The sequence below is a fragment of the Lutra lutra genome, chromosome 9 (genome assembly GCF_902655055.1).
Source record: "Lutra lutra chromosome 9, mLutLut1.2, whole genome shotgun sequence".
Classification (NCBI taxonomy): Eukaryota; Metazoa; Chordata; class Mammalia; order Carnivora; family Mustelidae; genus Lutra; species Lutra lutra.
The window spans coordinates 19,314,205-19,340,986 of NC_062286.1; the positions used below are offsets into that span (position 1 = coordinate 19,314,205).

The 26,782-nt window shown below is 36.7% G+C and overlaps 1 protein-coding gene across 1 annotated transcript in view; it reads left to right on the forward strand.

Annotated features, from left to right (window-relative positions):
• Window positions 1-7,976: 7,976 nt before the first annotated feature.
• The window catches only part of NCOA1 (nuclear receptor coactivator 1), a 111,450-nt gene continuing 92,644 nt past the window's right edge, over window positions 7,977-26,782 (forward strand). Inside the window, 2 exon segments of the mRNA XM_047744391.1 lie at window positions 7,977-8,127; window positions 15,739-15,893. The gene's annotated coding sequence lies outside the window, so the exon portion shown is untranslated.

The window sequence follows — 26,782 nt, forward strand, 5'->3', positions numbered from 1 at the left end:
CACAGGTGAGGATCTGTCTCATGACCCATGAGATCATGACCTGAGCCAAAACCGAGAGTCAGATGTTTAACTCACTGAGCCACCCATGCACCCCTATGTGTGTTTTTAAAATGTTTTATATATTCATTGTCCCGTATGTAAAAATTTGATTTTCTACAAAAGAGATGTTTAGGTAGGAATAATTTTTTTTTTTAATAGTGAGGTTTGGTTTTTTTTTTTAAGATTTTATTTTATTTGACAGACAGAGATCACAAGTAGGCAGAGAGGCAGGCAGAGAGAGAGGGGGAAGCAGGCTCCCCGCTGAGCAGAGAGCCCGATGTGGGGCTCGATCCCAGGACCCTGAGATCATGACCTGAGCTGAAGGCAGAGGCTTAATCCACTGAGCCACCCAGGCGCCCCAGGAATAATTTTTAAAAGAATGATTTGGGAGCACCTGAGTGGCTCAGTCAGTTGAGCATCAGACTCTTGATTTTGGCTCAGGTCATGATCTCAGGGTCCTGAGATGGAGCTCTGTGCTCAGCAGGGAGTCTGCTTGTAGTTTTTTTTTCTCTCTCTCTCCCTATGTCCCCTCTCCCCTCCGCTTGCATTCTCTCTCTCAACTAAATAAATTTTTTAAAAAAATAAAAGAATTGGGGCGCCTGGGTGGCTCAGTGGGTTAAGCCGCTGCCTTCGGCTCAGGTCATGATCTCAGGGTCCTGGGATCGAGTCCCGCATCGGGCTCTCTGCTCAGCAGGGAGACTGCTTCCCTCTCTCTCTCTCTCTGCCTGCCTCTCTGTCTACTAGTGATCTCTCTCTGTCAAATAAATAAATAAAATCTTTAAAAAAAAATAAAAGAATGGTTCACACTAGGATTTCATTGAATGAGATATTTTAGCTTTGCATATAAAGAATGGGATTTGATCTATAAATTTAGTATCTTCAGGCGTATCTATATGAGTTAGATGTATGTGATGAAATTTAGGCTAATTAGGGAAAATATCTCTCTCGTAAGTGGAAAGAGATGATAACAGGATATTTGAAAAGCAATTCTATTTTGAATTCCTGATACTGTCTTTCATCTGGTTAACTAAGCTAGGAATTTTCCTTACCTCTTCTTTGCAGTATCCCAGCCCCTATCACTTTTATCCACTGTACTTTCCTCATTAGTGGAAGGGGGTTGTAACTTTAACTCCCATAATCATGAGGTCCCTGAGGGTTTACTTACCCATTAACCCCATGCCTAGAATATGACATTTGAAACATCTAGAAAATTGTAACAACGGTACTTCAGTTCTCATTGTTCCTGAGGTTTCCTGTGTCCCCTAACTATGCATCAGGTATATTTAAAATCACTTTACTTTTCTGTTTTCTCTTTGAATAATTTAACTACCATACCCCTGAACGTGGGTCCTGTCTATGGATTCAGATTTTATTTTTTGGTATGTGTTCAGGCAAGTTTCTAAGCAGAGCTTATGAATTTGCATTCCCCATGGGCCCAATTTGTTACAGATCTCTGTATTCATGTATCCTAGGAGGCTCTGTTAGGAATTAGCACACACCTTTGTCTCATTCCCCCAGACCTAATGTTTGACCTTACTCTGTTAGCTGACTATCAGGTTCGGTTCACAGAATGATAGGCACGTGGTAGTACTTGTGACACCTCTAATCCCCATGTACTTTGACCCATTAACTGTGTGAGAGGAAGATGCTCAGCCACTTCTAGGAAGTCAGGCTGAATCAATTTATATGTAGGAGAAGGGGAGCCATATAGCAGTTCGACCTTTTAGTGCACATTATCCATACCTGCTAGTTACATAGCTAGTTAGTATAGAGTTTGACATAAAGAAGAATTAATTTTCTTCCCTTCTGAGGAGGAGGAAGGGTAGTTGGAATGGTAAAAGTACCTGAAGCCAGCCTTTCTAAGCCTCAGGACGATTGACATTGTGGGTCATATAATTCTTTGTTGTGGGGTCTGATCTGTACATCATGGGATTTTCAGAAGCATCTCGGGGCTCTACCCACTAGATACCAGTAGCATTCCCTACTCCAAGTGTGACAAGCAAAAATGTCTCCAAACGTTGCTAAATGTTCCCTGGAGGGAGCTGAAGGTCCCAGCTCAGAGTGGCTGCCCTACAATTAATGCACTTTTGATTATATGATGAGGACAAGTTCTTTGAAGGTGGATTGCTTTTTATGTACATTTTAATTATTTTGATAATTCCAGAAAGGCAGTACCAATTTACATTCCTTTTTTTTTTTTTAAGATTTTATTTATTTATATGAGAGAGAGAGAGAGCAAGCATGAGTGGAGGGCAGGGAAAAGGAGAAGCAGGCTCCTTGCTGAGCAGGGAGCCTGATGTGGGGCTCCATCCCAGGACCCCAGACCATGACCCGAGTTGAAAGCAGGTGCTTAACCGACTGAGCCATCCAAGCCCTCACCAGTTTACATTCCTAACAATTATGTGGGACATGGCATAATTCCCTAGACCCTCACTAATGCTGGATTTTGTCAGTCTTTTAGCTTTACCAGCCTAGTAGATGAGAAATTACTTTTCCTTATTTTTAATTTAATCCAAACAGTTATTAATTAGGTTGGGTATTCTCATTTGTGTTATCCAATTATATATCATCTAATATGCATTACTTTTTTAATTCTTTGCCCATTTTTCTGGGATTAATTTAGTCACTTGTGGGTTTGTAAAATTATTTTCATTGTTAAGAATTTTTATGGTTTCTTGCTTAAATTTATAACTAGCTTTATGCACATATGTTTCCCAGTATTGAAGTTATTGAAATGTCATCCATAAGATACTTAATAGATTTTTAAATTAAATTCAGTGTAGAAGAACACTGGTATTTATCTAAGGAAAGAGAGAATTGCGCGTGTGTGTGTTCATGTGTGAATGAATGTGTGTGTGTGTGTTCTTGTATGTTTACATTGGTATTGAAGAAAAGAGGACTAAAGACTGAGCACATTTACCAGACATTGGGAAGATATTGGGAACTGAGGTCAGTCAGGAGAGTGTAGTTTCTTATGATGTGCCTGAAAGCTCAAAGAGAATATTGACTTTAGGATGGATGGAAGGTTCACCTCAAATCTCCCTAACCAAATTCTGTGAGGTCAAATAAGTGATGATGGTTCAAAGGGTTAAAAGGAGTTAGAGGTGACGATCCAGAGAAGTGATATAGTAAGAAGGATATAGGAGGCTTGAATTTCAGAGTCTAAGTAGCATGGGATTTGGGAAATCTAGGTGTGGATTGGCGGGAGAGCCCATTTATATGGATTATCTATTGGACTTTATAATTCTTTCCATTTTTGTTGGGAAATTTCTATTCTTTTTTTTTTTTTTTTTAAAGATTTTATTTATTTATTTGTCATAGAGAGAGAAGCGAGAGTGAGCACAGGCAGACAGAGTGGCAGGCAGAGGCAGAGGGAGAAGCAGGCTCCCTGCCAAGCAAGGAGCCCGATGTGGGACTCGATCCCAGGACGCTGGGATCATGACCTGAGCCGAAGGCAGCTGCTCAACCAACTGAGCCACCCAGGCGTCCCGGGAAATTTCTATTCTTTAGTATTCCTGGATATCATCTTATTTTCCTTCCCCATGCTGCAGGTAGCCATCTTTTTCTTGGAACACACCTTTCCCTCTTCCTTAAGAACAGTAAAAGAGATAGTAAGTATATATCTAGAGCCAAAATTCTCAAAATAAGATCTGCAGATTCCTGGGGGTCTGCATTAGTCTGCTTAGGCTGCCATAATAGAATACCACAGACTTGGTGGCTTAAACAACACAACGTATTTTCTCAATATTCTGGGCACCGGAAGTTTAATATTAAAATGCTGGTAGTGTTGGTTTCTGGTGAAACCTTTTCTTCCTGGTTTGCAAAGGACCACCTTTTCACTGTGTCTTCCTATGGACTTTCCTCTGTAAGTATACTCCTGGTGTCTCTTCCTTTTCCCATAAGGACATTAATCCTGTTGGATTAAGGCCCCATCCTTACGATGTTAATTAACCTTAATTATCACCTTAAAGGCCCTATCTCTACATACAGTCACATTGGAGGGCTAGGGTGTCAACATACAAATTTTAGGGAGACAAAATTCAATCCATAACAGGGTCCCAAGATCTTTTCATGGGGTCTACAACATCTAAAAAAAATTCTTTTTTAAGATTTTGTTTATTTATTTGTCAGAGAGAGAGAGAGCACAAGCAGGGGGAGCAGCAGGCAGAGGGAGAAGCAGGTTTCCTGCTGAGCAAGTATCCTGATCCAAGACTCCATCCCAGGACCCTGGGATCATTACTTGAGCTGAAGGCAAATGCTTAACCAGCTGAGCCACCTAGGTGTCCCTACAACATCCAAATGGTTTTATGAATAATACTAAGATGTTACTTGCCTTTTCTAATGCATAGACATTTTCATTGAGGGTACAGAAATAATGGAAGGTAAATCTGGTAGCTTACCACAAATCAGGGCAGTGATTTATATAACTATAACTATAGTTATAACTATAACTGTAACTATATTTGTGATCTTTACCTTCTTCAGTGCTACATATTTGCAGTAAAGAAAAAAATAGGTTATTAAAGGGCTATTAAGTATTCTAAAATTTGCTTAGTTTTAATTTATAATACAATAAATACTGTATTTATTGTATTATAACCTATATAAATAAAATCTATTATATTATAACCTATGTAAATTAAATCTCTTTTCAGTCCTCTATAATTTTTTTTATTTCTTTTTCTTGTATGATTGCTGTGACTAGGACTTCTAGGACTTCTAGTACTAGGGCTTCTAGTCACTATGGACTAGGTGACTAGGACTTCTAGTATTATGTTGAATAAAAGTGGTGAGAGAGGACATCTTTGTCTTGCTCCTGATCTTAGGGGAAAAGCTGTCAGGTTTTCACCATTGAGTATGATGTTAGCTATTGGCTTTTCATATATGGCCTATATTAATATGAGGTATGTTTCCTCTAAACCTACCTTGTTGAGAGTTTTTATCATGAATAGATGTTGAACTTTGTCAAATGCTTTTCTGAATCTGTTGAGATGATCATGTGGTTTTTATCCTTTCTCTTGTTAATGTGATGTATTGTGGTGAATTTTTTTTAAATGTATTGTTGAATTTGGTTTTTTGAAATAATTTTGAAAAATGTAAAGGAGAGGTGACAATTCAGGGAAGTGACATCGTATATATATATATATATAGAGAGAGAGAGAGAGAGAGAGAGTATGGGGGGAGGAGCAGAGGGAGAGGAACAAGTAGACTCCTTGCCAAGCACAGAGCCCAACTTGGGGCTTGATCCTCTGACCCTGAGATTTTGACCTCAGCTGAAATCAAGGGCTGGATGATTAACTGACTGAGCCACCCAGGTGCTGCAGAGCAGAGGTTCTTTGTGCTGAGTTTTTCACACATACTATGACATCATTCATTTCTGAAATCATTTTGGGATGAAGTTTTTACTATGTGCAGTCTTGGCTCAGACATTACCCTCACATATAAACTGGCCTTAATCATTCTGTCTAATGTGTAAAAGTAGCTCCCCTAGTGACAACCTCAAATTACTCAGTTTTATTTACTGATCTTTTCCTTTCACTGGAATGTGAGCTTTGAAGAGTGGGAACTTCATCTCTGGTTCACTGCCATACCCAAGCACCTGCTATAGTGCTTACCACACATTGAGCTCTTAAATATGAGAAGATTGAATCACTCTGCCTGTTACACAAGAAATGATGTGTACTGAGTAAAATAAATAATAAAAAGAAGATATTTTATAATCTGATTTTAAAATACCTTGTGATTATTACCTGTTTTTTTATTATCTGCCCCCCATACCTGAAGACATTGTGCATGTCACCTTATGGAAAGTGAAAGTTAAATATAACTGTAGATTAGCACACCTCATTATGCGATATAGAATCACTTATTAAAACCTCTAAGCATGTATGCAGGTCGTTTCTCTATTTTAAAAGGTAATCTGTAATTTAGAAATGTTACAAAAAGAACCAGAAATATCTAGATAGAAGCATTTTTATCCATTAACTTTAGTGAGTATCTATTCTTTGTTACCCTTGAGAGGTACAGAGAGGTAGTAAGACTGTCTGTTGGTTGACCATGTGTGAAGTAAACTGAGCCTGTACATTGAAAAACGTGTAATGCAAACACTCATCTGATAAAGTATATGCCAATTTTAACTGTTACCTAAAGTGATCTAATCTGTATTTTGTAAAATACCATCTTAGTACAATGCCATCTTCTAACACATATAAAACCTGTATTGGGAATTAAAATCCTGTCTGAGCATCCCACCAGAGTGTTTTGGAGATTTAGAACAGCTTAGTTTTGATAGTCCTCAACAGCTACCTTCCAGTTCAGTAAAGTTGCTCTTTAAGAAAGAACTAAACACTTGTAGTTGAGGTGTTACATTTCATTTTTAGCTCTTTGAATGTGGACTCTCTCCAACATCCTGGTGTTTTCTCTTGCCTTATAGCAAAAACAGAGAGATAAATTATATTGCAGAATGATGCCACAGAAATGGGCTTTCTCCAGTTAGTAAAGACTAACCCAGCAGGCTTACTGCTTTCAGCTTTCTCTTCTCCATGTGTTTTCACTGTCATACCTGTGCTAATCCCTTCTATTAACAACCCACCCCCCCATGCCAGTGATACTGCTCTTGGATTTGTTTAGAAGAATGTAATGTCCTTTGACCAGTTTAATGATCCACGTTCTCTTTAAGTTTTTAACTGAGTTACCATTGTTGAATTGGAATAGGTTCAGTAATAACATAATTTAACCTTTTAAAATGTTGCGTACCTACTCTTTGCAAGTCGAAAAACATCCATCTAGGAGCTTAAAATCTAATGAGAGCAATAGGCAATAAGCACATAATCACACAAATAGGTAAATATAAATTTTGAAAAATGCTGAGAAGGAGAAGTAGAAAATACTATTAAAGTATAAGGAAGGGCTGTTTTAGATTACTATGGTAAGAGTAGCAGAGTTTTAGCTGAAGCTTGAATAGTGAATAGGAATTGGGCAGGTGAAGAAAATAAGAGATTATTTGCAACAGAGAGTGTTATAGTGAAGGTCGTGGAGGGGTGAAGAAAGACGGGAATAGGTAGGAGCTCAGGAAGGACCATTGCTGCTAAATCATAGCATTGTATGGGAAAAGTGGCTATGTCATGAGTTTGGGATCTTATTATAAGTGAGATAAAACCTCATGGCAGGGGTTTAAACAGAAATAGGATATCAGATTTGTATGTATGTGGATGATGACTTATTTTTGCAATAGGCTAGATGGGGCTTGGTGAATGAGTACAATATAGGAAGTGACAGTGGAAAAGTTTTCAAAGGTGATATCTGGGTTTCTGTAGTAGTATTCGGGTGAGTGTGAAGATACCTTCTTTTTTTTTTTTTTTTTTTTTCTTTTTCTTTTTCTGGATAGGGAATATCCAAGGAACAGGAATATAGAGGAGTTTAGTTTGGAACTTCTTAATAAATAGGCAGATACTTATAGGTGTGGAGCTTAAAATTGAGCATAAAAATAGTAGGAGCATTCTTTTGCAAATAACTTGTATCCAAAATAGAGATGTTTATATGGCATCCAGAATTAGTAGTTTTGAAATCCAGTAGTCTGGGCTTTTCAGTGTTTATCTCTTTAATGTAAATGTAATAGAGAATGTAAGAATCATTAATATTTTAGATTTAGTAGTTGATATGCAGGCAGTTAAACAGTTTTGGTTTTAAGGTTATAATCTGCCTTTTTTAAAAGGGGGGAACAAAAAATAGAAATCATGACTCAACAAAGTACTTTGAATTGACGGTTTACTGTATTATTTAAATTCCATTTTATCTTTTTTTTTTAAAGATTATCTATTTAATTGTCAGAGAGAGAGAAGGGGGGAGAGAGCACAGGCAGGGGGGAGCAGCAGGCAAAGGGAGAAGCAGACTCCTTGCTGAGCAAAGGTCCTGATGCGGGACTCAGTCCTAGGACCCTGGGATCATGACCTGAGCTGAAGGCAGACACTCAACTGACTGAGCCACCCAGGCGTCCCTAAATTTCATTTTATCTTTAAAACTTTGAATTTAAGCATCAGTATTTCCCTGGAAGCCAAATGAGAATTAAAAACAAAAAGCCATATGAGGGTACGTAAAATTTCCTGAATATATATTACTGAAACAAATAATTAAAGAAATGCATGATACCCAAGTCTGAAAAAACTGAGGGAAAATGTGATGGCTACCATCATTTATGAGATAAGTGGCTGCTAAGCAGAAGAGATATTAAACTTAGTTGGCTATGGTCTGTTAATCACTTTGCAGTGTTTACCATGTGCCAGGCATCATTTTTATTTACTCTCCTAACAACTTTGGAATAGGTACAAGTATTAGTCTGCTTTTTTTGTAGAGCAGGAAACTAAGGCATGTAGAGGTTAAGGTCAGAAAGTTAGTGATGATGGAGTTGAGCTCTGGAATCCATACTTGTAACCATAATGCAATATGCCTCAGTTATAAGAAAGGAATGTGGTTGCCTATAGGCAGATATGGATAGCTAAAGCTCAGTTAATTAATTTCACTGGTGTGAGGTTTTATTCTATTGGTATGCTAGAGTTTGCTAATCTGTTCTATTATTTATGGGCATTTGGGTTCTTACCATTTTTTACTTTCATAAATAATGCTGGCATGAACATCTTTCTTCATATGTCTTATCCACATACACAAAGAATTTCCTTGGGGTCTCAGTTTTCTTTAACTGGTCCGCTCAGAATTCTTGCCACTTATCAAGATTTATTTTTCAGCTGGAGTCCCCTTGGAGCTCATACTTTTACCATGGTTTCATAGCTTTCCATCATAATATAATTTCTTCTACCAATACCCATGAATTAACCCAGATTTTTTAAGACCTCCAAAAATTGTATGAAGAGGTGATTTTTTTCCTGGAGATTACCAGGTTTTCATAAAAGCAGTTTGTAATCATAAGAGCAATGAAATCAGCCTCTTAAAAATCAAAGATTAAGAAGGAAAACAAGTAAATATTGCCATTCTATTAAGCAAAATAAACAGTTTCATCTTTAAAATCTTTTTTTAGGCCTCCTCTTCATAGTGTTAATAAGAAAAAACAAATAGATACTATAGAGAAGTTAAATAAACAAACTTTACATACATTTTAAAATTATTTTTTAACAATATCACTGGGTTGATTTCAAATTTTATTTAAATTATTTTTGCCTTTGATTTGGAGAGCATGACTCCTGCATGATAAGTAAGAGGAGGATTGGTAGCATCATTGTTTGTTCTGTGAAAACCTCATAGTCTCTCTTAAGGAAAAAAAACCCATTTTGCACAAAGTTTTAGGTGCCACCTTCTTTCTTAAGTTTTATTTGGGGTAGAATTAGTAAGAACAGAGAAGTTACTATGGAATCTCAACTCCATGTAAACCGAAGTAATTTCTGATCATCACTAGTATTAATGGCTTATTTATAATGACCCACTACAGGACGGCCGCAGAGCTAACCTAAGCCAGTCCCATCACACCCAGATTTTGGCTAACATTATCTCTTTCTCTCCTCATCTCCTCATTTCCTCATCAAAAGCACATCATAAAGAAGAAGAGTTAAAGTCCTGTTGTAATAATAACCTTGGATCTGCACTAATTTGATTGAAGTAATGAATGTATAAACATTGTGGTTTTAAATGTTACTAGTAACAGGTTACTTTATTCACACATATGGTATGTGGGCTGGGGGAGAGAATCTACTGCCCTTAGAGATTTGAAAGTTTCTTTTACTTCCTCACAGAGAAAAGGACAGTAGACCACAGCTCGTTTTGATACTCGTCTCATAAGGTGACAGTTGATAATTGAAGGTGTATTTTTTTCTGCTTTCCCAAAGTCAGAATCCATGGTATCAGCTAATGTGTATGAAGAGACATTCCCTTGATCTAAAACTGGTCCTTTTTAAAACTTTCCTAATTAACTGTGTTGTAGACCTTACTGCCTGTTATTAGTTCTCTTTCTGTCATATCATTCATTATGTTACTGAGCAATTTCAATAGCTGATTGGTTCTTGAGAATGTCAGGATGGTGGATTTTAAAATTGTCAGAAAGATTAAGGGGTAAATAACATACATGAAGCAAAACTTTAAAAAGATAATGAAATAACAGGAAGATTGAAAATAAATAAAATATTACCAATAATAACATAGTATTTAATTCCAGGTAAAGGTGGTACGTTGAGCACTCAGTTAATATTATTCCCTCCCCAAACTACAGTTAAGTTAAACAACAAAAATAAAGTTAATAAGGGTTGTTAAGTCATAAATCCAGAGACGTAGGAGAATTGGAGAAATATAGGGCAAAATTTTCAAGGCTAGAGAACAGCTAGAGGAGTGGTAACAATCTTGTTAAACCTAGGAAAGCTGAGTTTTACAAGGAGAAAACTAAGGACTAATGGAATTTGTACTGGTGAATCCCCAAAGGGCTCAGGCAGTGGTAGTATTGTGTAATTTTGAAAGTGGAAGGTGAGGAGCGCCTGGGGGGCTCAGTCGTTAAGTGTCTCCCTTCAGCTCAGGGCATGATCCCAGGGTCCTGGGATGGAGCCCTACATTGGGCTCTTTGCTCCACTGGAAGCCTACTTCTCCCTCTCCCAGTCCCTCTGCTTATATTCCCTCTCTCATTGTCTCTCTCTCTCTGTCAGATAAATAAAATCTTTTTAAAAAAGTGGAAGGTGAGAAAGGGTAAGGAACTAAAATAAGGAGGATTGTTTAAAAGATGTTTAAGAAATAGTTAAATGAGGGCACCTCGGTGGCTCAGTCAGTTGGGCATCCTACTCTTGATTTCAGTCAGGTCATGATGTCGGGCTCTGCACTGGGCATGGAGCCTGCTTGAGATTCTCTCTCCCTCTCCCCTGGCCCCTCCTCCCCCTAAAAAAGAAGAAGAAATACCTAGATGCCTGGATCTTCTACCCTCTTTGCCACTGTTCTAATCAACTGCTCCTGTCTTGGCAGGTGGGCCACTGAAGTATATTTTCTAGATGAAAACAAGACAGGGGCGCCTGGGTGGCTCAGTGGGTTAAAGCCCCTGCCTTCAGCTCGGGTCATGATCCCAGGGTCCTAGGATCGAGCCTCACGTCAGGCTCTCTGCTCAGCATGGATCCTGCTTCCTCCTCTCTCTGCCTGCCTCTCTGCCTACTTGTGATCTCTGTCTGTCAAATAAATAAATAAAAAAAAGAAAGAAAGAAAAGAAAACAGAGGACAGCTGGATACTAGACAACAGGCATGTTGAAGGTGGAAGGGGATTAAATGAGCATTGGCATTTTGAATGATAAGAGCCCCTGCCCTCTTCTCCATCACTGGCTTCCCAAACTGAGGTCTTTATCCTCCAGGCAAGAAGCAGGAAGAATCTTCTGCAAAGAATATGACTAGCCCATTAATGAAAAACTAAAGGCAGAAAGAACCGTACATAAATATTGTACTGTATTTGGTCAGTTTGTTTCTTATAGGGGTGTAAGTTAACAGTTCTGAAACTACTTTATATGTATACAGGTGTTGAACCAATAAGTAAGTAAGTGGTAGAGAAGGGGAACCGGCTTCTGACAGCACTAGCTGTACTCTTAACAAAGAGCCTGCCCAGGTTGCCCTGTAGTGAAGGTCGTAGTCAATAGCCCCACATACTTAATTAGAGCTTTAAAGAAACTTTTTATTTCCAAAGTTCTAAATATGAAGCATCTCAGGAAAGCACTTACTATGAATAACAGAAACCAAAATAAATAAATCAAATATCAAAACAACTTGCTGAAAACAGACTATACAACCGAGACAATATTATGTATATGTATATACATACACACACATACACATCCAGCCATATATAGATAAATATACACATACATACACACACACACATACATATATACATATACCATATGTGTGTATAAAATATCTTCAGCAAGATGGGATGCTACATCTGTAAAGCAAGAATAGGATATTTTAAAAAGAACATTCAGAAAACAAAGAATTCTTATAAATTAAGAATTTGTAGCAGAAAAAACTCAATAGCAGTATTGGACAGTGAATTGTGGAAAAATGTTTAGAAAGTAGAGTAAAGGGACGCCTGGGTGGCTCAGTTGGTTAAGCAGCTGCCTTCGGCTCAGGTTATGATCCCAGCGTCCTGGGATTGAGTCCCACATCGGGCTCCTTGCTCGGCAGGGAGCCTGTTTCTCCCTCTGCCTGCCTCTCTATCTGCCTGTGCTCGCTCGCTCTCTCTCCCTCTATCCCTGACAAATAAATAAATAAAATCTTAAAAAAAAAAAAAAGTAGAGTAAAAAGGCAAAGAAATGATAGAAGATTGAGGAAAATAAAAACATGAATCTAGGAGGGTCAACTTACCAATATTAGGAGTTCCAAAAAGAGAGAAGAATAAATGAAGGGAAAGAAAAATAAATTAGTATAAATCAAGAAAATTCCCCAGAACTAAAAGTGCCTCTTGGGTGCCCAGCATACGAGAAGAAAAGAGACCAGTACTGGTTCAAATAATAGGACATCCACAGAGTCAGCTAAGATGCTCAGTCTCCGTAACAGTCAAGGAAATTCAAGTTGAAGGGAAATCCCATTTTCATCCAGTAGACTGTTAAAAAATAAAGTCTGATGATAATCAGGTGTTGGAAGGAATGTGGGGGAAATGGTTCTTATACGTTAGTAATGGGAGTATGAAATAACCATTTTGGCAAGCAGTTTGACACATGGTCAAAGTAGAGTAGAGTAGAGTGGGAGATACGTAGCTTCTGTAACTCAGAAATACACTTCTGGGTATTGCCATTAGAAATTCTTGCACTTGTGCATATGAAAATATGAACAAGAAACCATGTACAAGAACACTCATTGAGGTATTATTTGTAAAAATAAAAATGTACAGGCCACTTAAATACAGGAATGGCCGAGACCAGGTATATTCACATATATGTATGAATGAAACGCACATGCATGCACACTTCAGCGAGGATAGAGCCCCAAAACATAATGCATGAAATCAACAAAATGCAGAATTTATGTGTAGTATATACAGTTTAAACACATATATTTTAAAACCCAAAACTTTAAAATGTACTGTTTATGGATACACATACACATATATATTCAGAAAGAGCTGTACTAAATTCACGACGATGGTTTTTTCTATCAAAGGGAGGGGGAATGAGCAGATTGGGCTCTGTGTCAGTATGGGGACTTCTGATTTATTGGTAGTGCTTCATTTCCTAAGAAAGAAAAAATAATAAAAAGTGTTTACTGTTTTAATCTGAGGGTAAACCCATAGATACTTATTTGTTCTATTTCTCTACATATTCTTAATTTCTGGCTCTGTACCTCTTCCTAACTCCAAAACAACAAAGGAAGACAGTTTAATAGATTTCCTTTTTACTCTTTCTATGTGGTAGGTGCACGATAGGTGCTCTTCTTTCTGCTAGCTTCCTCATTTGATCTTTAAATCAGATTGAATTTAAGAAATTAATAATTAAATTAAAGAAATTGAGGTGCTGCATTAACCAGAACTTGTTCCAGAATCCAGCATTGGAAGCAGATAATGAAGACAGAAAGGCCTTATGCAGAAGGGGAGAAATGGAACCAATTATTCAAAGCCTTCAGGCATGCTCAGTAATCATGGGGGTCTAGTAGGAATTTGTACTATCCATTTCAGATCTCCTACTCTGGATTCCTTGGGATCAGGGGAGGGGTGGTGAGGAAAGACTTAAAATGCTGAGCTGTTGATAACACAGGTAATTACATAGCAATCACTGGCATATATAAAATGTTTGAATCACTATATTGTACACCTGAAACTAATAAAAGACTATGTTAACTATACTGGAATTAAAATTCAATTAAATGAAAATAATCACTGGATTAAAATCACATTTTATTTTTTAATTAAAAAAATTATTTCTTTGAGAGAGAGAACATGTGGTGGGGAGGGGCAGAGGGTGAGAGAGAAACTGACTCCCTACAGCCCCACCGGCGGCTGGATCCTAGGACCCTGAGATCATGAATCATGGGGCCTGAGCTAAAGGTAGCCCCTTAACCGATTGAGGCCCCCCTATCCCCCAAGGAGAGATACATTTTAAGAGAGCTCACTGATTTCCCAGTACTAATTAAACATCAGATTATCAAAACTGTCCTTTTTCTCAGTATTTCTTCATATTCCTCTTGTCTTCCTAGGTTCTCTGTGTCACCTATCTCGTGGTTCCATATTTCTTACTTCTCATTGTGTACATACCTTTTTGGAAGATGGATTTAGCGGTGCTTTTCCATCTTCACGCAGTTTCTAAATGACTGTGCTCAGCCTCCCCCTTAGCATTGCTTTCACCTTGCCTCTCATATGGTTGACCATGAATCCATCAGGACCCTAAATCATTAGCAGGATCCATCTGGCTTCAGTCTGCTTGGTTTTGAAGAAGTTCCCATAAAAACTCTCGGTTTTATAGAAGAGAGTGGCATTATGTGGCAGAGATTCTACCTGCAGGATGAAGTATGCAAGTGATTATGGGGGTTGCTCTTCCTTGGAAGCCAAATAATGACAGAACCTAGGTTTATGGATGACTAGATGAACAGTGCCATCTTTGCCACTAATCAGTTGCTGTTTACCAATTCCTATACAGATTTGCTTAGGAAAAATTCAAAGATAAAGTGCTTCACAAATGAAAGAACACACAAAATAGTATCAGGAGGATTGAAATGAATTGTTTCAAGAAATTATTTATTATAAATGCAAATACACTGGACATATAAAGTGAGAAAACTTCAAATAGACTGTAAATTGGGCTAATCTAACTGTAAGTCCTTTAATAGTTTTAACTGTAAGTCAATATGAAAAACTAGTTCATTTCTTTGAGTTTTTGAATTGTGGGTTTAAATCAAGAGGAGAAAAATCTTGAAAATATAAGAAGCATTTAGTTTATCGAGAGACTAGAAGGGGTAAGCACTTTTGGATCTAGGTAATGAGATCACCCAGTTTTCTAGTATTAAACATTTTTACTTTAACTTGGAATTCAGGATTGGGGGAAATCATGAGTTGGAGAAAACATGTTTTTATTTAAAAAGAAAAAGCCCAAAACAAGCATTAAAAAAAAAAAAACTATTACAAATGTAAAACAGGAGAAAAATAGATTTGTATTTATTGATTGTATAATGTACTAGATATACATAAAGTAAGCCACTGATTTTATTTTTGAATATATGAATTTGGGGGGAGAATTGAATCTTGGTGAACCCATGGAAATAGTCAGTCCCTTTTTTTTTTTAAGATTTTATTTATTTGACAGATCACAAGTAGGCAGAGAGGCAGGCAGAAAGAGTGGGGGAAGCAGGCTCCCTACTGAGCAGAGAGCCTGATGCGGGGCTCCACCCAGGGCCCTGGGATCATGACCGGAGCTGAAGGCAGAGGCCCTAACCCACTGAGCCACCCAGGCACACCTGCCATAAAAATTTTTTTAAAAGACACATAAATGGCTCTTTCAGAAGATTAAGGGCAGAATGTAATTATGTATTACCTAAGTAGCAGTCTTAAATAGGAATATAGATCTAATCACTTCAGGACTTCACCTGTAAAATCATATCTTAGTCCATTGTCTATTGGAAGTGTTTTTCCGTCTGGTCTTAAAAGTTGTGTTTTTTTTTCTTCATGCAGCATTTCTGACCTTTGTCATTTCTTAGAGAATAAAATGGCAATCTTATATCCCTTCTGCTTTTATTTTTTTCTCTTTTTAGTTGTTTGCGTAATTGGCCTTAAATGAGGTGAGAGTGAAGAAACTAGAATCATCTCTGGAAACCTCGCTACCCCATCCCCTGGAAGCTACCCTCCGGAGTACTAGATTTGACCATATCTGTTTTGAGGACTCATTATGAACAAAGAAGTCTCCCAGGTGGGAATTGTAGCTCTGTTTTTAAAGAACTTTGTCTGTACAAAAAGTATAGAGAGAAAATGATTACCTATTGACTCTTTTTGTTAATGGAAATAATGTTTGATTTGAGAGTTTCAAGGTAATTATAAAACATGTGCTGACATTCCTAAAGGAAAATGTTAGAGAAGTTCTAGATTACATTTTATGAACTACTTTAATGCATGCTGAAATGAATATTTTATGAGACCCTCATTATTGAATTAAAAATGGCAAGCAGAAAAACTATACTGAACTATCCCTAGATTTGATCTATATATTTCTAATATGTATGCAGTCAATCTATATTTGGTGCCCCCCCCTTTTTTTAATATTTGGGCATTTTTTACCTAGTTGTTTTCTAAGAGTTTGTGAGCTAAGGGAATAGTATTTGTGAATCCATGACCATGATGAACATGCAGCAAGCCAGGACAGTAGGTAAAAGGCCGAAGATAAATCAGAAACTGATTAATCAGTTAAGTGGAAGACCTCCAGCAGGAAGTGTTTTAAATTAGTAGATTATACAATATACAGGTAAAAGTTACAAATTTTAAATGTAGAACTCTTGAGTTACCATGTACCAAACATATTTGTTAAACAGGTTAAGAAGTAGAATATCAGCACCCCAGAAACCCCTCTCATCCCTGCCCCAGCTGCACACCCACCCACTCACTTTAAAGGACAAGGCTGTCACCATCGAGAGTGGTAGCTGTCAACTTGAAGAGTGGGTTTAACAATCATAGAAGTTAAAGGCAGTTAAATTTAGTTGGCTGACAAGCAACACCTATGTTTGGAATAAACAGTGAATTTGGGAGATGAAAGCAAGACTATTTGTAGGGAGAGAACTTTAAAGCAGGGACTGGAGGTACAAAATGATTTGAGGAGATAGGCATTTTATCCTGCTACTTCTCACATTAAAATCCCATTGGTTTCTAGAACACACTCCTAATTTCTGGCCTTTATAAACTGGGGATATTTATTAACTTACATTTTCTGTTATTTGAAATCAGACTTGATTCTCAATAAAGAAAGAGAGGTGAGTTAATAAGCATTTTGAATATTAAAAAGCCATTTTGCAGAGTAGGGTGTATTATAATTCAGAGAAATTTTAATCACATAGGAGAGCCCTCTCTTATTTAAGAGTTTTCAGGAGGAGAATGTTAGTACCGTGACTTTATGAAAGAGAAAGAGAAAGAAAACAGAATGATCTAATGATTGATCTCTAGTGTGGGTGTCTTTTCCTGTAACTCATTGTTCATTGAGTGACTGAGAATATCTTTTTTCTTCATATCACAATGAAAACTTTGGTCTTTTCTGTTTCCCCTCAATGTTTATCAAAAACAATTTTACACCTGTTACATAGTTGCAAGCTTGGTATGCCTGCATGTCCATTACCCACTTTCACCAGTTTTAAACATTTTGTTACATTTATCTCTCTGTATATTTACTATTATTTTTGCTTCTCCTCTCCCACCACCACTATGATGACAATGAATCATTTGAGAACAAGTTGTAGACATTTATGATTCCATTCCTAAATATTCAGTGTGTTTTTCTCCTCCTTAACCGCAACATAATAATGAAATTCAGGAAACAACATTTTCATTGTTGTTACTTAATTTATATTTATATTCATATTAGAATTTTATCAGTCATCTGATCCAGAATCACACACTGTGAGTTGTTACAGCTATTTGGTTTCTTAACCTGGAATTCTCTATCAGCTTTTCTTTGTCTTCCATAAAACTGACATTTTGGAAGAGTACAGGTCAGCTGTTTGGTACAGTAGTACTCATTTTGAGCTTGATATCTCTTTTCATCTGTGTTCCTTTCTAAAGAGACTATAATGTGGGACTTTGGAGAGTCATGGATTTGTTTACTGAGAACTTGTCTGGTAGAACAAAGCCTGTAAAGATTTTTTTCAGGAGAAAGTCTGTTAAAACATGGTAGGAGTCAAGAATCCCAAAAGGGTGATTCCTAAAGATGATTTGGGTGTTATTGAAAAGAATTTTATGTATGTATGTTTGTATACATATAATCTTAAAATCCAGCAAGATTTATTAATTTTTGGAAAAAAACAGGGTTTGTAATGGCAAAATTTTTTATCTTAACAAAATAGCGCATTTACATTTTAAAGTGGATTACATCTTACAGGAAATAATTGTTTTATATTATAATGGCAAGAGAAGTCAGGATTAGATACATGATCAGTTTTATTTATTTCTGTGTGATGTTTGGACTAAGAGTTGAGAAGACTCTGTTCGTGTGTTTGAGATTCTAGTAAATACCACACAGGTTTCTTGAAGTGGCATAATTTAATATCAGCTTTTCAGGGAAAACAAATGAAGAAGCAAGCATTCTAGTGTAGAAGCAAAAACAAAAGTTGGGAATCTATCGTTAGCTTTTCTGCTTATCACTTATGAGACTGTAGTTTAATTGTATAAGTTAAAGCATAGCCAGAATCTGGAATCAACTACCCAACAATGATTTTTACCTCTGCCACTTGACAAAGTTGAGCAGATTAAATAATGTTTCTGTTCCTGTGTTTCCTCATTTCTAAAATGGATTATAGTATTACCTGTCTCATATTTTATGAGTGAATGAATTAGTAAGGTTTAATTGGCATGTAGTAAATCCTACGTAAGTATTGGTCATCATCGTTTTCATCATTATCATTGTCAGATAGTAGTTTCTTTATCAATAAGATAAAACTGTTGAACTCAGTCCACGATTCTGTAAATAGAAATAATAATACATACTTCATAGAGCAGTTGGAGGAATAGATGAGTTAATACATATAAAATGCATAAACACTCTCTCTATATTATTAAATTGGCATAGCCTTTAAATGCATATTAATAGGCCTTCTTTTTTGTGAACCTTTTATTTTGTTCCTTTCAAATTCTTTGTTACTGACTTTATACTGTGCAAGTGAAAACAGGCAAGATAGGCATTTCGTATATGCTTAAGTGGCCTATATAGTTAAAAAGTTAAGCAGTACACTAGATGGCAATTGCTAGGGTCCCTCTGATTCTGAAAGTTTGTATTATTTTCCATTGCTTCTGAAATATAGGCATTATTTTCATAGTTGTTATTCTGTTAAGAATACTGGAAAGTGAAATTTGAATTTCACTTGTGTAGAGTTCTTTCTTCATTGGACATTGCACTGGAAGGAATGTAGTTATTTCGGTTAGTATGATCATTGAGGAAATGTTAATGCTGTTTAACCATCTAGTCACCTGAAATGCTTGGGGATTTTTTTTTTTTCCATTTCCCAATGGGTATTAAGGTTTTTGCCAAAAATAAGTGAATCAAGTGAGATGATTTAAATTTTAAGCTAGGCTTTAAAAAGTGCATATTCTTCTCTAAATTTGCGCAGTGAAAATTATATGTACATTTATATTGTGATTTTCTTCATGTCTCTTCTGCTCTAGTTGGGAGATGACCCTGAAATTAACTGGAGGTTTACCTGACTTGATCATTTTCTAGTGCCCTCAGAATATGAATCCATTGTTTTGGCAAGTAATTGATATGCAGCTCTATTACTTTGGTACTTCTGCTACCTTATAATTGTAAGGATCAAATTTTAGTATATTTATTTTTCTTTTATTGGTTTATATATGTACATTTAACCATACTTTATTCTGAAATTAGTTTCTGAAATATTTGAGGAAAATTGAACAACTTCTGATCGGGGGCTTAACAGTTTATTTTCGATACTGGAATATTTTTTAAAGATTTACTTATTTATTTTAGAGAGAGAGAGCAGGGTGAACATGCATGCTAGCAGGGGAAGGGGCAAAGGGAGAGGGAGAGAAGCAGACTCCCCACTGAGCCCAAGGCACGATGCAGGGCTTGATCTCAAGACCCTGAGATCATTACCTGAGCCAAAACCAAGGGGCCACCGAGGTCCCCCTTGATATTGGAATAATTTTATGTAGTAAATGTAATTTTGATTTTGGATAATCATCTGTGAATTATCTGTGTCTAATGCTGATATTCATTCTCTTCTGGCGACAGCTTCTAGCTGATTTTGTGCTCATTAGTATTCGAATCTGAAAGAGGGTGGAATTGATGGGAAGAGAGAGACAATGAAATTTTTATCACTTAGTTTTGTCTCTCTGATCACCATTTTCTTTTTTTTAAGGTTGTTACTTCTTTGCTAAACTATTATAAACTTTCCTGCTGTGCACATGCAAGTAAATAACACTTACTTTGTTGTTTACACAGTTAAAGAGAGCTATGGTCAGGAAGACTGATTTTAATCTCTTTTTATATTTATTTTAAGAAATACCAACATATTTTCCACAAGTTAGAATGATATAAAACTAATTTTTTGGAACACATGTACAGTGTACCTACAATTACCCAATGGTTGTTTCTGCCCAGTTGTCTTAATAAGATAGCTGCCACAAATATGTATTTTATATGCTGACTGTCTTTCCTTAGGCACAAATTCATACAACAGGAGTATTTTAGCAAGGTGAATGCATATATGTTTATTTTTTTAATCTTAAAAAATTAAATTTTAAATAAAGTCATTGTGAGGAATTTAAAATATTGGGCTTTAAAACTAATTTGATTTTTCTCTTTTTCCTATATTTTTGTTAATAGAAAACAAAAAATAAACTTTTATACCTTTTCCAAACTTACTCTTTCCATTTAGAAAAAAATAATAGAAAGAAAGCATTCTCTTAATCTGTAGGATGAACTTTTAATGGTAAACATAAAATGTATTAAATGCAGTTTTTCAAACATTACATATTTTTAGAATTTAAGTTATCAAGTCCTTGATAATGTCTTTATTATTTACATAATAAATATAAATAAGATTTTGCACAGGATTTTCTTTTAAGAAAAATCTGATGTTTTATAGAATCAATTAGAATTGAGATAAAAATGATGTCTTTATTTTTAAGAATTCATTGCTTTGATCCATTTATTTCCCTTTGTTTTTTATTCCTGGCCATAAGAGTTCAGCTACTGTGGAATACTATGCAGCCATCAAAAGAAATGAAAGCTTGCCATTTGCAACGATGTGGATAGAACTAGAGGGTATCATGCTTAGCGAAATAAGTTAATCAGAGAAAGAAAATTATCATATGATCTGTCTGACAGGAGGAATTTGAGAGGCTGGGCTGGGGGTCATGGGGAATAGGGAGGGAAAAAATGAAACAAGATGGGATCAGGAGGGAGACAAACAGTAAGAGACTGTTAATCTCACGAAACAAACTAAGGGTTGCTGGGTGGTGGGGGGGTAGGATTAGGGTGGCTGGGTTATGGACATTAGGGAAGGTATGTGCTATGGTGAGTGCTATGAAATGTGTAAGCCTGATGATTCACATACCTGTACCCCTGGGGCAAATAGTACATTATATGTTTAAAAAAAAAAAGAGTTCAGATACTGGCAGGCCATTTATGGCAGAGATTATGGGAGTTCTTCTCTGGGCCAGGGAGATAGCTACCATCTGAGTTCTGGTCTCTGGGTTTGTGGATTCAGAGAGACTTTTTGTTTCCAGGCATTTAAGGAAATCTTTGTTTAGGCATTAGCTTCAAAATATCTGTTGTTGTTTTTTTTAACAAAAAATTAGGGAGCACTCAGAGAAACAAGAAAGCAAGGTATATACACAGGAAAAATAGCAATTAATAGAAACTGTCTTTAAGGAAGTCTAGGAGTTGCACTTACTCCAGTAAGAAAAAGTAGATAAATTGGATTTCATCAAAATTAAAGACTTTGTTCATAAAACAAAATGTTTGCAAATCATGTATCTGGTAGAGGTATGGTACCCTAATATAAAGAACTCTTATAGGGTTTCAAGATGGCTGAGTGGCCTAAGGCGCCAAGAGTCACAATGAACTCTCATGACTCAAAAATAAAAAGACAAATAACCCAATTTAAAAATGGGCAAAGTGACATTCTCCAAAGAATATATAAAAATAGCCAATGAGCACATGAAAAAGCACATTAGGGAAATAAATGCAAATCAAAACTGTAATGAGATACCATTTCACACCTCCTAGCATGGCCAGAGTTAAGATAAAATTAGAAAACAGAAAATAACAAATTTGGTGAGGATGTAGAGAAATTGGAACAATTGTACATTGGTAAAAAATTAAGGTGGTATAGCCACTGTGGAAGACAGTTTGGCCATTCCTCCAAAAGCTAAAGAGAGTTACAGTATGATGCAGTAGTTCCACTCCTAGAATACTAAGAGAATTGAAGACATTTATGCATATAAATGTTCACGGAATCATTATTCGTAAATAGCCCCTGAAATGGAAAAACCTAATGTCCATCAACTGATAAATAAACAAAATGTGGATATTCGAAAAATGGAAAATTACTCAACCATGAAAAGTGTGGTGAAAATCCCCAAAGTCCCCACACTTTATCACATGAGAAAGATTTCAATTGACAAGGGATTGAAAAGACAAGAAAACTGAAAACTTCTTTTAGAGAACCTTAGGTGTCTGAGAATGCTAGTCTGAGAAATATTTCTATATGGCAGCTGCTCAGTGCAGGAGCTTTGTTTATCACGATTTTCCTATGTGATTCTTTGCTTACAGCTGTCAGCTTGGAGAGGTTTAGCTCGCAGAATGCCCCCTCATCATGTCTATGCTGTTTTGTGCTTATTGCCTGCTAAGCATTTTAAAGTGTAAGAGTTGTTTACTAACATATTATTACTTACTTTTCAAATTGTACAGTTCTCAGCTAAGTCTGGGGGATGAGTGACAAATGTCTTATGTTCTAGAAATTTATAATTCAACTGAAATATAAAACACTGACCTATTTCTTCAGCCCCACCTGTTTGGTTTTGTCTGGTCTATTTGAGATAGATGTGGTTTCTAATTCCTAAAACGGTTCTCTGCAGATTGCATGAGGTTGTTTGGGTACAACTTAGCAACTCTTCAAATCAACAGGGAACTTTTACTTAGAAACCTTACTTCTTTTTAAAAGGTGATATGCAAATTGGTTTCCTGAAACCCACATTTCTTTTCTTAATGAACCTTATTTAAGTACCCTTACTGCCAAACGTAAAGCCATTCCACAAATAGAACAGCTGTAATGGTTCTTACTCATCAGAGGTTTTGCATTCCACTATCTGTATATTGTGTTTTGTAAATAGAAAGCAGTTAATACCAGAATCATATCATCAGCACATTGCTGGTGACTCTCTCATAGCTTCTTATTGTTGGCTCTTCTTTTGGTAGGCCAGCCTGTCTGGCTGCTGTTGAATTATTGTCTAATGTCTCCTTAGCCCCAGAATCTCCGATAAATGTAGCAGATATCAATCTCTAGCCAGTAGTCTGAGGGGTGCACGGTCTGGGGAATCTTGTTTTAAGTCTAGCTCAGAATTATCCAATCTGCGAGACTGTATTACTTATGTTTACAGTTGTATGACTGTAACATGACTTCATGTCTCTACAGTACTATGGAATATTGTGGGGGGTTCCTCCCAAATAGTAGATTTTTACCTTTTCAAAATTAGAAGAGATTTTCTCCAAATTCTAGATCAAGAAGACAGGTTTTTGTTTTTTTTCCCCCCATTGAAAACAGGGTAACAGGGATTTCAAGCAAGCGTAGTTTCTCAATTATAGGAAAGAATTCCAAAGCTTTATGAAAGATTCCAGAAAATATTTAACTATAAAATATCTTAAATATCCTTTAAACTTTCAAATGTCATATTACTTAAGGAGCTTTATCACTTTTAATTCATCGCCTATTTTAGCTTTTACATCTTTTAGACATTATGTTGGATACTGGATATATAATAAAAAGATCTAGTAACTGTCTTTGAGTTCATAATCTAGAAGAATCTAATTATAAATTATAATTTATAGCATAGTGTAATAAGAAGTATATGGCCCTTTGAATTTTGAGAGCTAGTAGAATTCCAGATGGGTAAATTCTAGATGGGTATAACCTAATGTCTTTGGAGGCAAAAAAGATGGGCAGATAAGAAAGTAAGTAGTCCCTGAGCAGGAAGTAGGGAGTTTGCTGTTTCCTCTCTTTCAGTTTAGCAAACTCTAAAGTCTTCTCTTTCATTTTCTTCCCCTCTTCATTTTCTGCTCTCTTTTATTTCTACTTCTCTTGAAAAGTTTAGAGTTCATGCTCCTTCATTATTATAAAATTTGTGTAATTTCATTTTTTGTATTAATACATTTAAAAATATTGTACTTTATTTCTATGTGAATATAAAATGAAGTGGCTTCTTCTGTGATATTCGGTTAACCTTATTTATGCTTCTATGAATACATTACTTAGATGATTATTGTTATTTTGGGTTTGGGTTTCAGAATAGATGCTAAAAACATGCCAGATCTTTTGACATCTTTTTTGTTGTGGTGGTAGTTGTTACAAGGCTTGCATATTTGCCTTTGCATTGAGGTTGTCCACCTTAAACTGTAATTATTTTCCTTTTCGTAGGTCCTTTCTCTCCCCCCACCACAGGAGATTTAACAAGTATTTTTTATGATGATATCAATTGACAATGCAGCTCATCTCATTTATTTATCATTAATGGAAGTCTGGAACTTAAAATCCAGCGTATTTTATACATGTGGAGTTTGAGGTGACAGTGAGCTATTCCAATGAAAAAGGCCATTTAGCAATTAGAAACTTAAATACCAAATTACTGAGATGAGAAAGATTGTACTTACCCTTCATAGCAGAAGTCTTAGAATGAAAATTAGATCTTGTCATTCCTCTGTACTTTACCTTCCACTGATTGCCTAATTCAGTCAGAAAAAAGCTAAAGTCTTTAAAATGGTTTTTCTGGCCTTACACGGTATAACCTCCTGTGATCTTTCAGAGCTTATCACCTTCCTCACTCCCTGGTTTTGGCTACAGTGATCTTTCATGTTTCTCAAAAAGCATAGTTATGCGCTGGCCTTGAGGCCTTAAAGCCCTTCCCTCTGCCTCACCTCCTTCAAGTCTTTGCTCATATTCTCACCTTCTCAGTGAGGCCTTTTCTAACTACTTAAAATTCTATTTAAAATTCTACTTAAAATTGCTATCCCTTCCCTTCCACACAGTCTTTATTTTCACTTGGTCTTTCTCTTCAACACTTATCACCTTCTAATATACTCTCTAATTTACTTTTTAATTTTATCTATTGTCTCTCTCCCTAGCAACAGAATGAAACTCTATGAGGACAGTGTTTTTTTAAGATTTTGTCAGAGAGAGAGAGCGTGCACACAAGCAGGGAGAGCAGCAGGCAGAGGGAGAAGCAGGCTCCCGCTGAGCAAGGAGCTCAATGTGGGACTCAAACCCAGGACCCTGGGATCATGACCTGAGCCCAAGGCAGACACTTAACTGACTGAGCCACGCAGGCATCCCAAGGACAGTGATTTTTATACATTTTATTCACAGCTGTCTCCCCAGTACCTAAAACAGAGGCTGGCATATACTAGGAGATTGATAAATACTTATTGCTAAGTTAAGTTAGGGTTACCCACATTGAGATCAATATAAAGTTTTCTGACTAATGTTTACAGATTTTATTTTTATCTTTCGACACCCCCACCCCCCACGTTGAGCTCTCTGCTCAGCGGGGAGTCTGCTCGCTCAGCCTCTCCCCTGCTCATGCTCTCTGTCTGAAATAAGCAGATAAAATCTTTTAAAAAATATAATCTATAAATACTTTTAAAAAATATTTTATTTATGTATTTGACAGAGATTACAAGTGCAGAGAGGCAGGCGTTGGGGTGGGGGGAGGGGAAGCAGGCTCCCTGCTGAGCAGAGAGCCCAATGTGAGCCTTGATCCCAGGACCCTGAGATCATGATCTGAGCTGAAAGCAGAGGCTTAACCCACTGAGCCACCCAAGGTGCCCATAATCTATAAATACTTGATTGAACAGAAGTTTAGTCACTTATTCACCAGGTTCTGTAATAGACACACAACAGGTGAGAACTGATGGAAACTTTGTATATTATGTCAAGGAAGTTAAACGTCCTCTTTGCAGTGAGGATTTAGTGAAGGGTTTTAAGCAAAGATTGAGATGATTACATTTTTGATAGCCTACACTGGTGGCTCAGGGAGACCATCTGGAAAGTTATTTTAATAGTCCAGCAGGAGACAGTGAGAGGAGAATATGAGAAAGGGATGGATTTTGGAAACAATTGGGAAATAAAAATTGACAAATTTTGGTGTCTGCTTGCATGCGGTGAAGAAGCTAGAAAGATTCCAACATACTGAGAGAAGAAATTGATGAGGTGATGTTAAGTTCATTTTTGGAAAGTTAAATTTGAAGTGCCTATGTGACATCTGGATAGAGATTCCTGGTGAAGAATTGGATTCAGGGTCTGAGACCCAGGAGGTCTGAGCTAGAGTTTCGAGGATAATCAGTACAGAGATGTGTTTTGAAATCATGTTGAGTGGTGGTATTACCCCAGGATAATGTATATAGTCTGAGGGAAAAAGAGATGTAGAACGTTAGGACCATAAGGAATTCTGACTCTGAATAATTGGGCAAAAAGTACTAAGAATGAAGTAAGAAGAAAATGATACTAATTATAATCCCTCAGGTCATGACTTAAACATCACCTCTTCAGAGAAGGCTCAGGTGATCCCCCAATTAAAATTAGGTCTCCTCTGTTGCTTCTCTCTATGAACCCTATTCTTTTCCTTTGTAACTTTTATCACAATTTAAAAGTATATGTTGGTGCGCCTGGATGGCTTAGTCAGTTAAACGTCTGCCTTTGGCTCAGGTCATGATCCCAGAGTCGTGGGATCCAGCCTCACATTGGGCTCCCTGCTCAATGGGGAGTCTGCTTCTCCCTCCCCCTGCTTGTGTGTACTCGCATGCACTTGCTTGCTCTCTCCCTCTCTCCCTCTCAAATGAATAAGTCTTTTAAAAAAGAAAAAGAATAT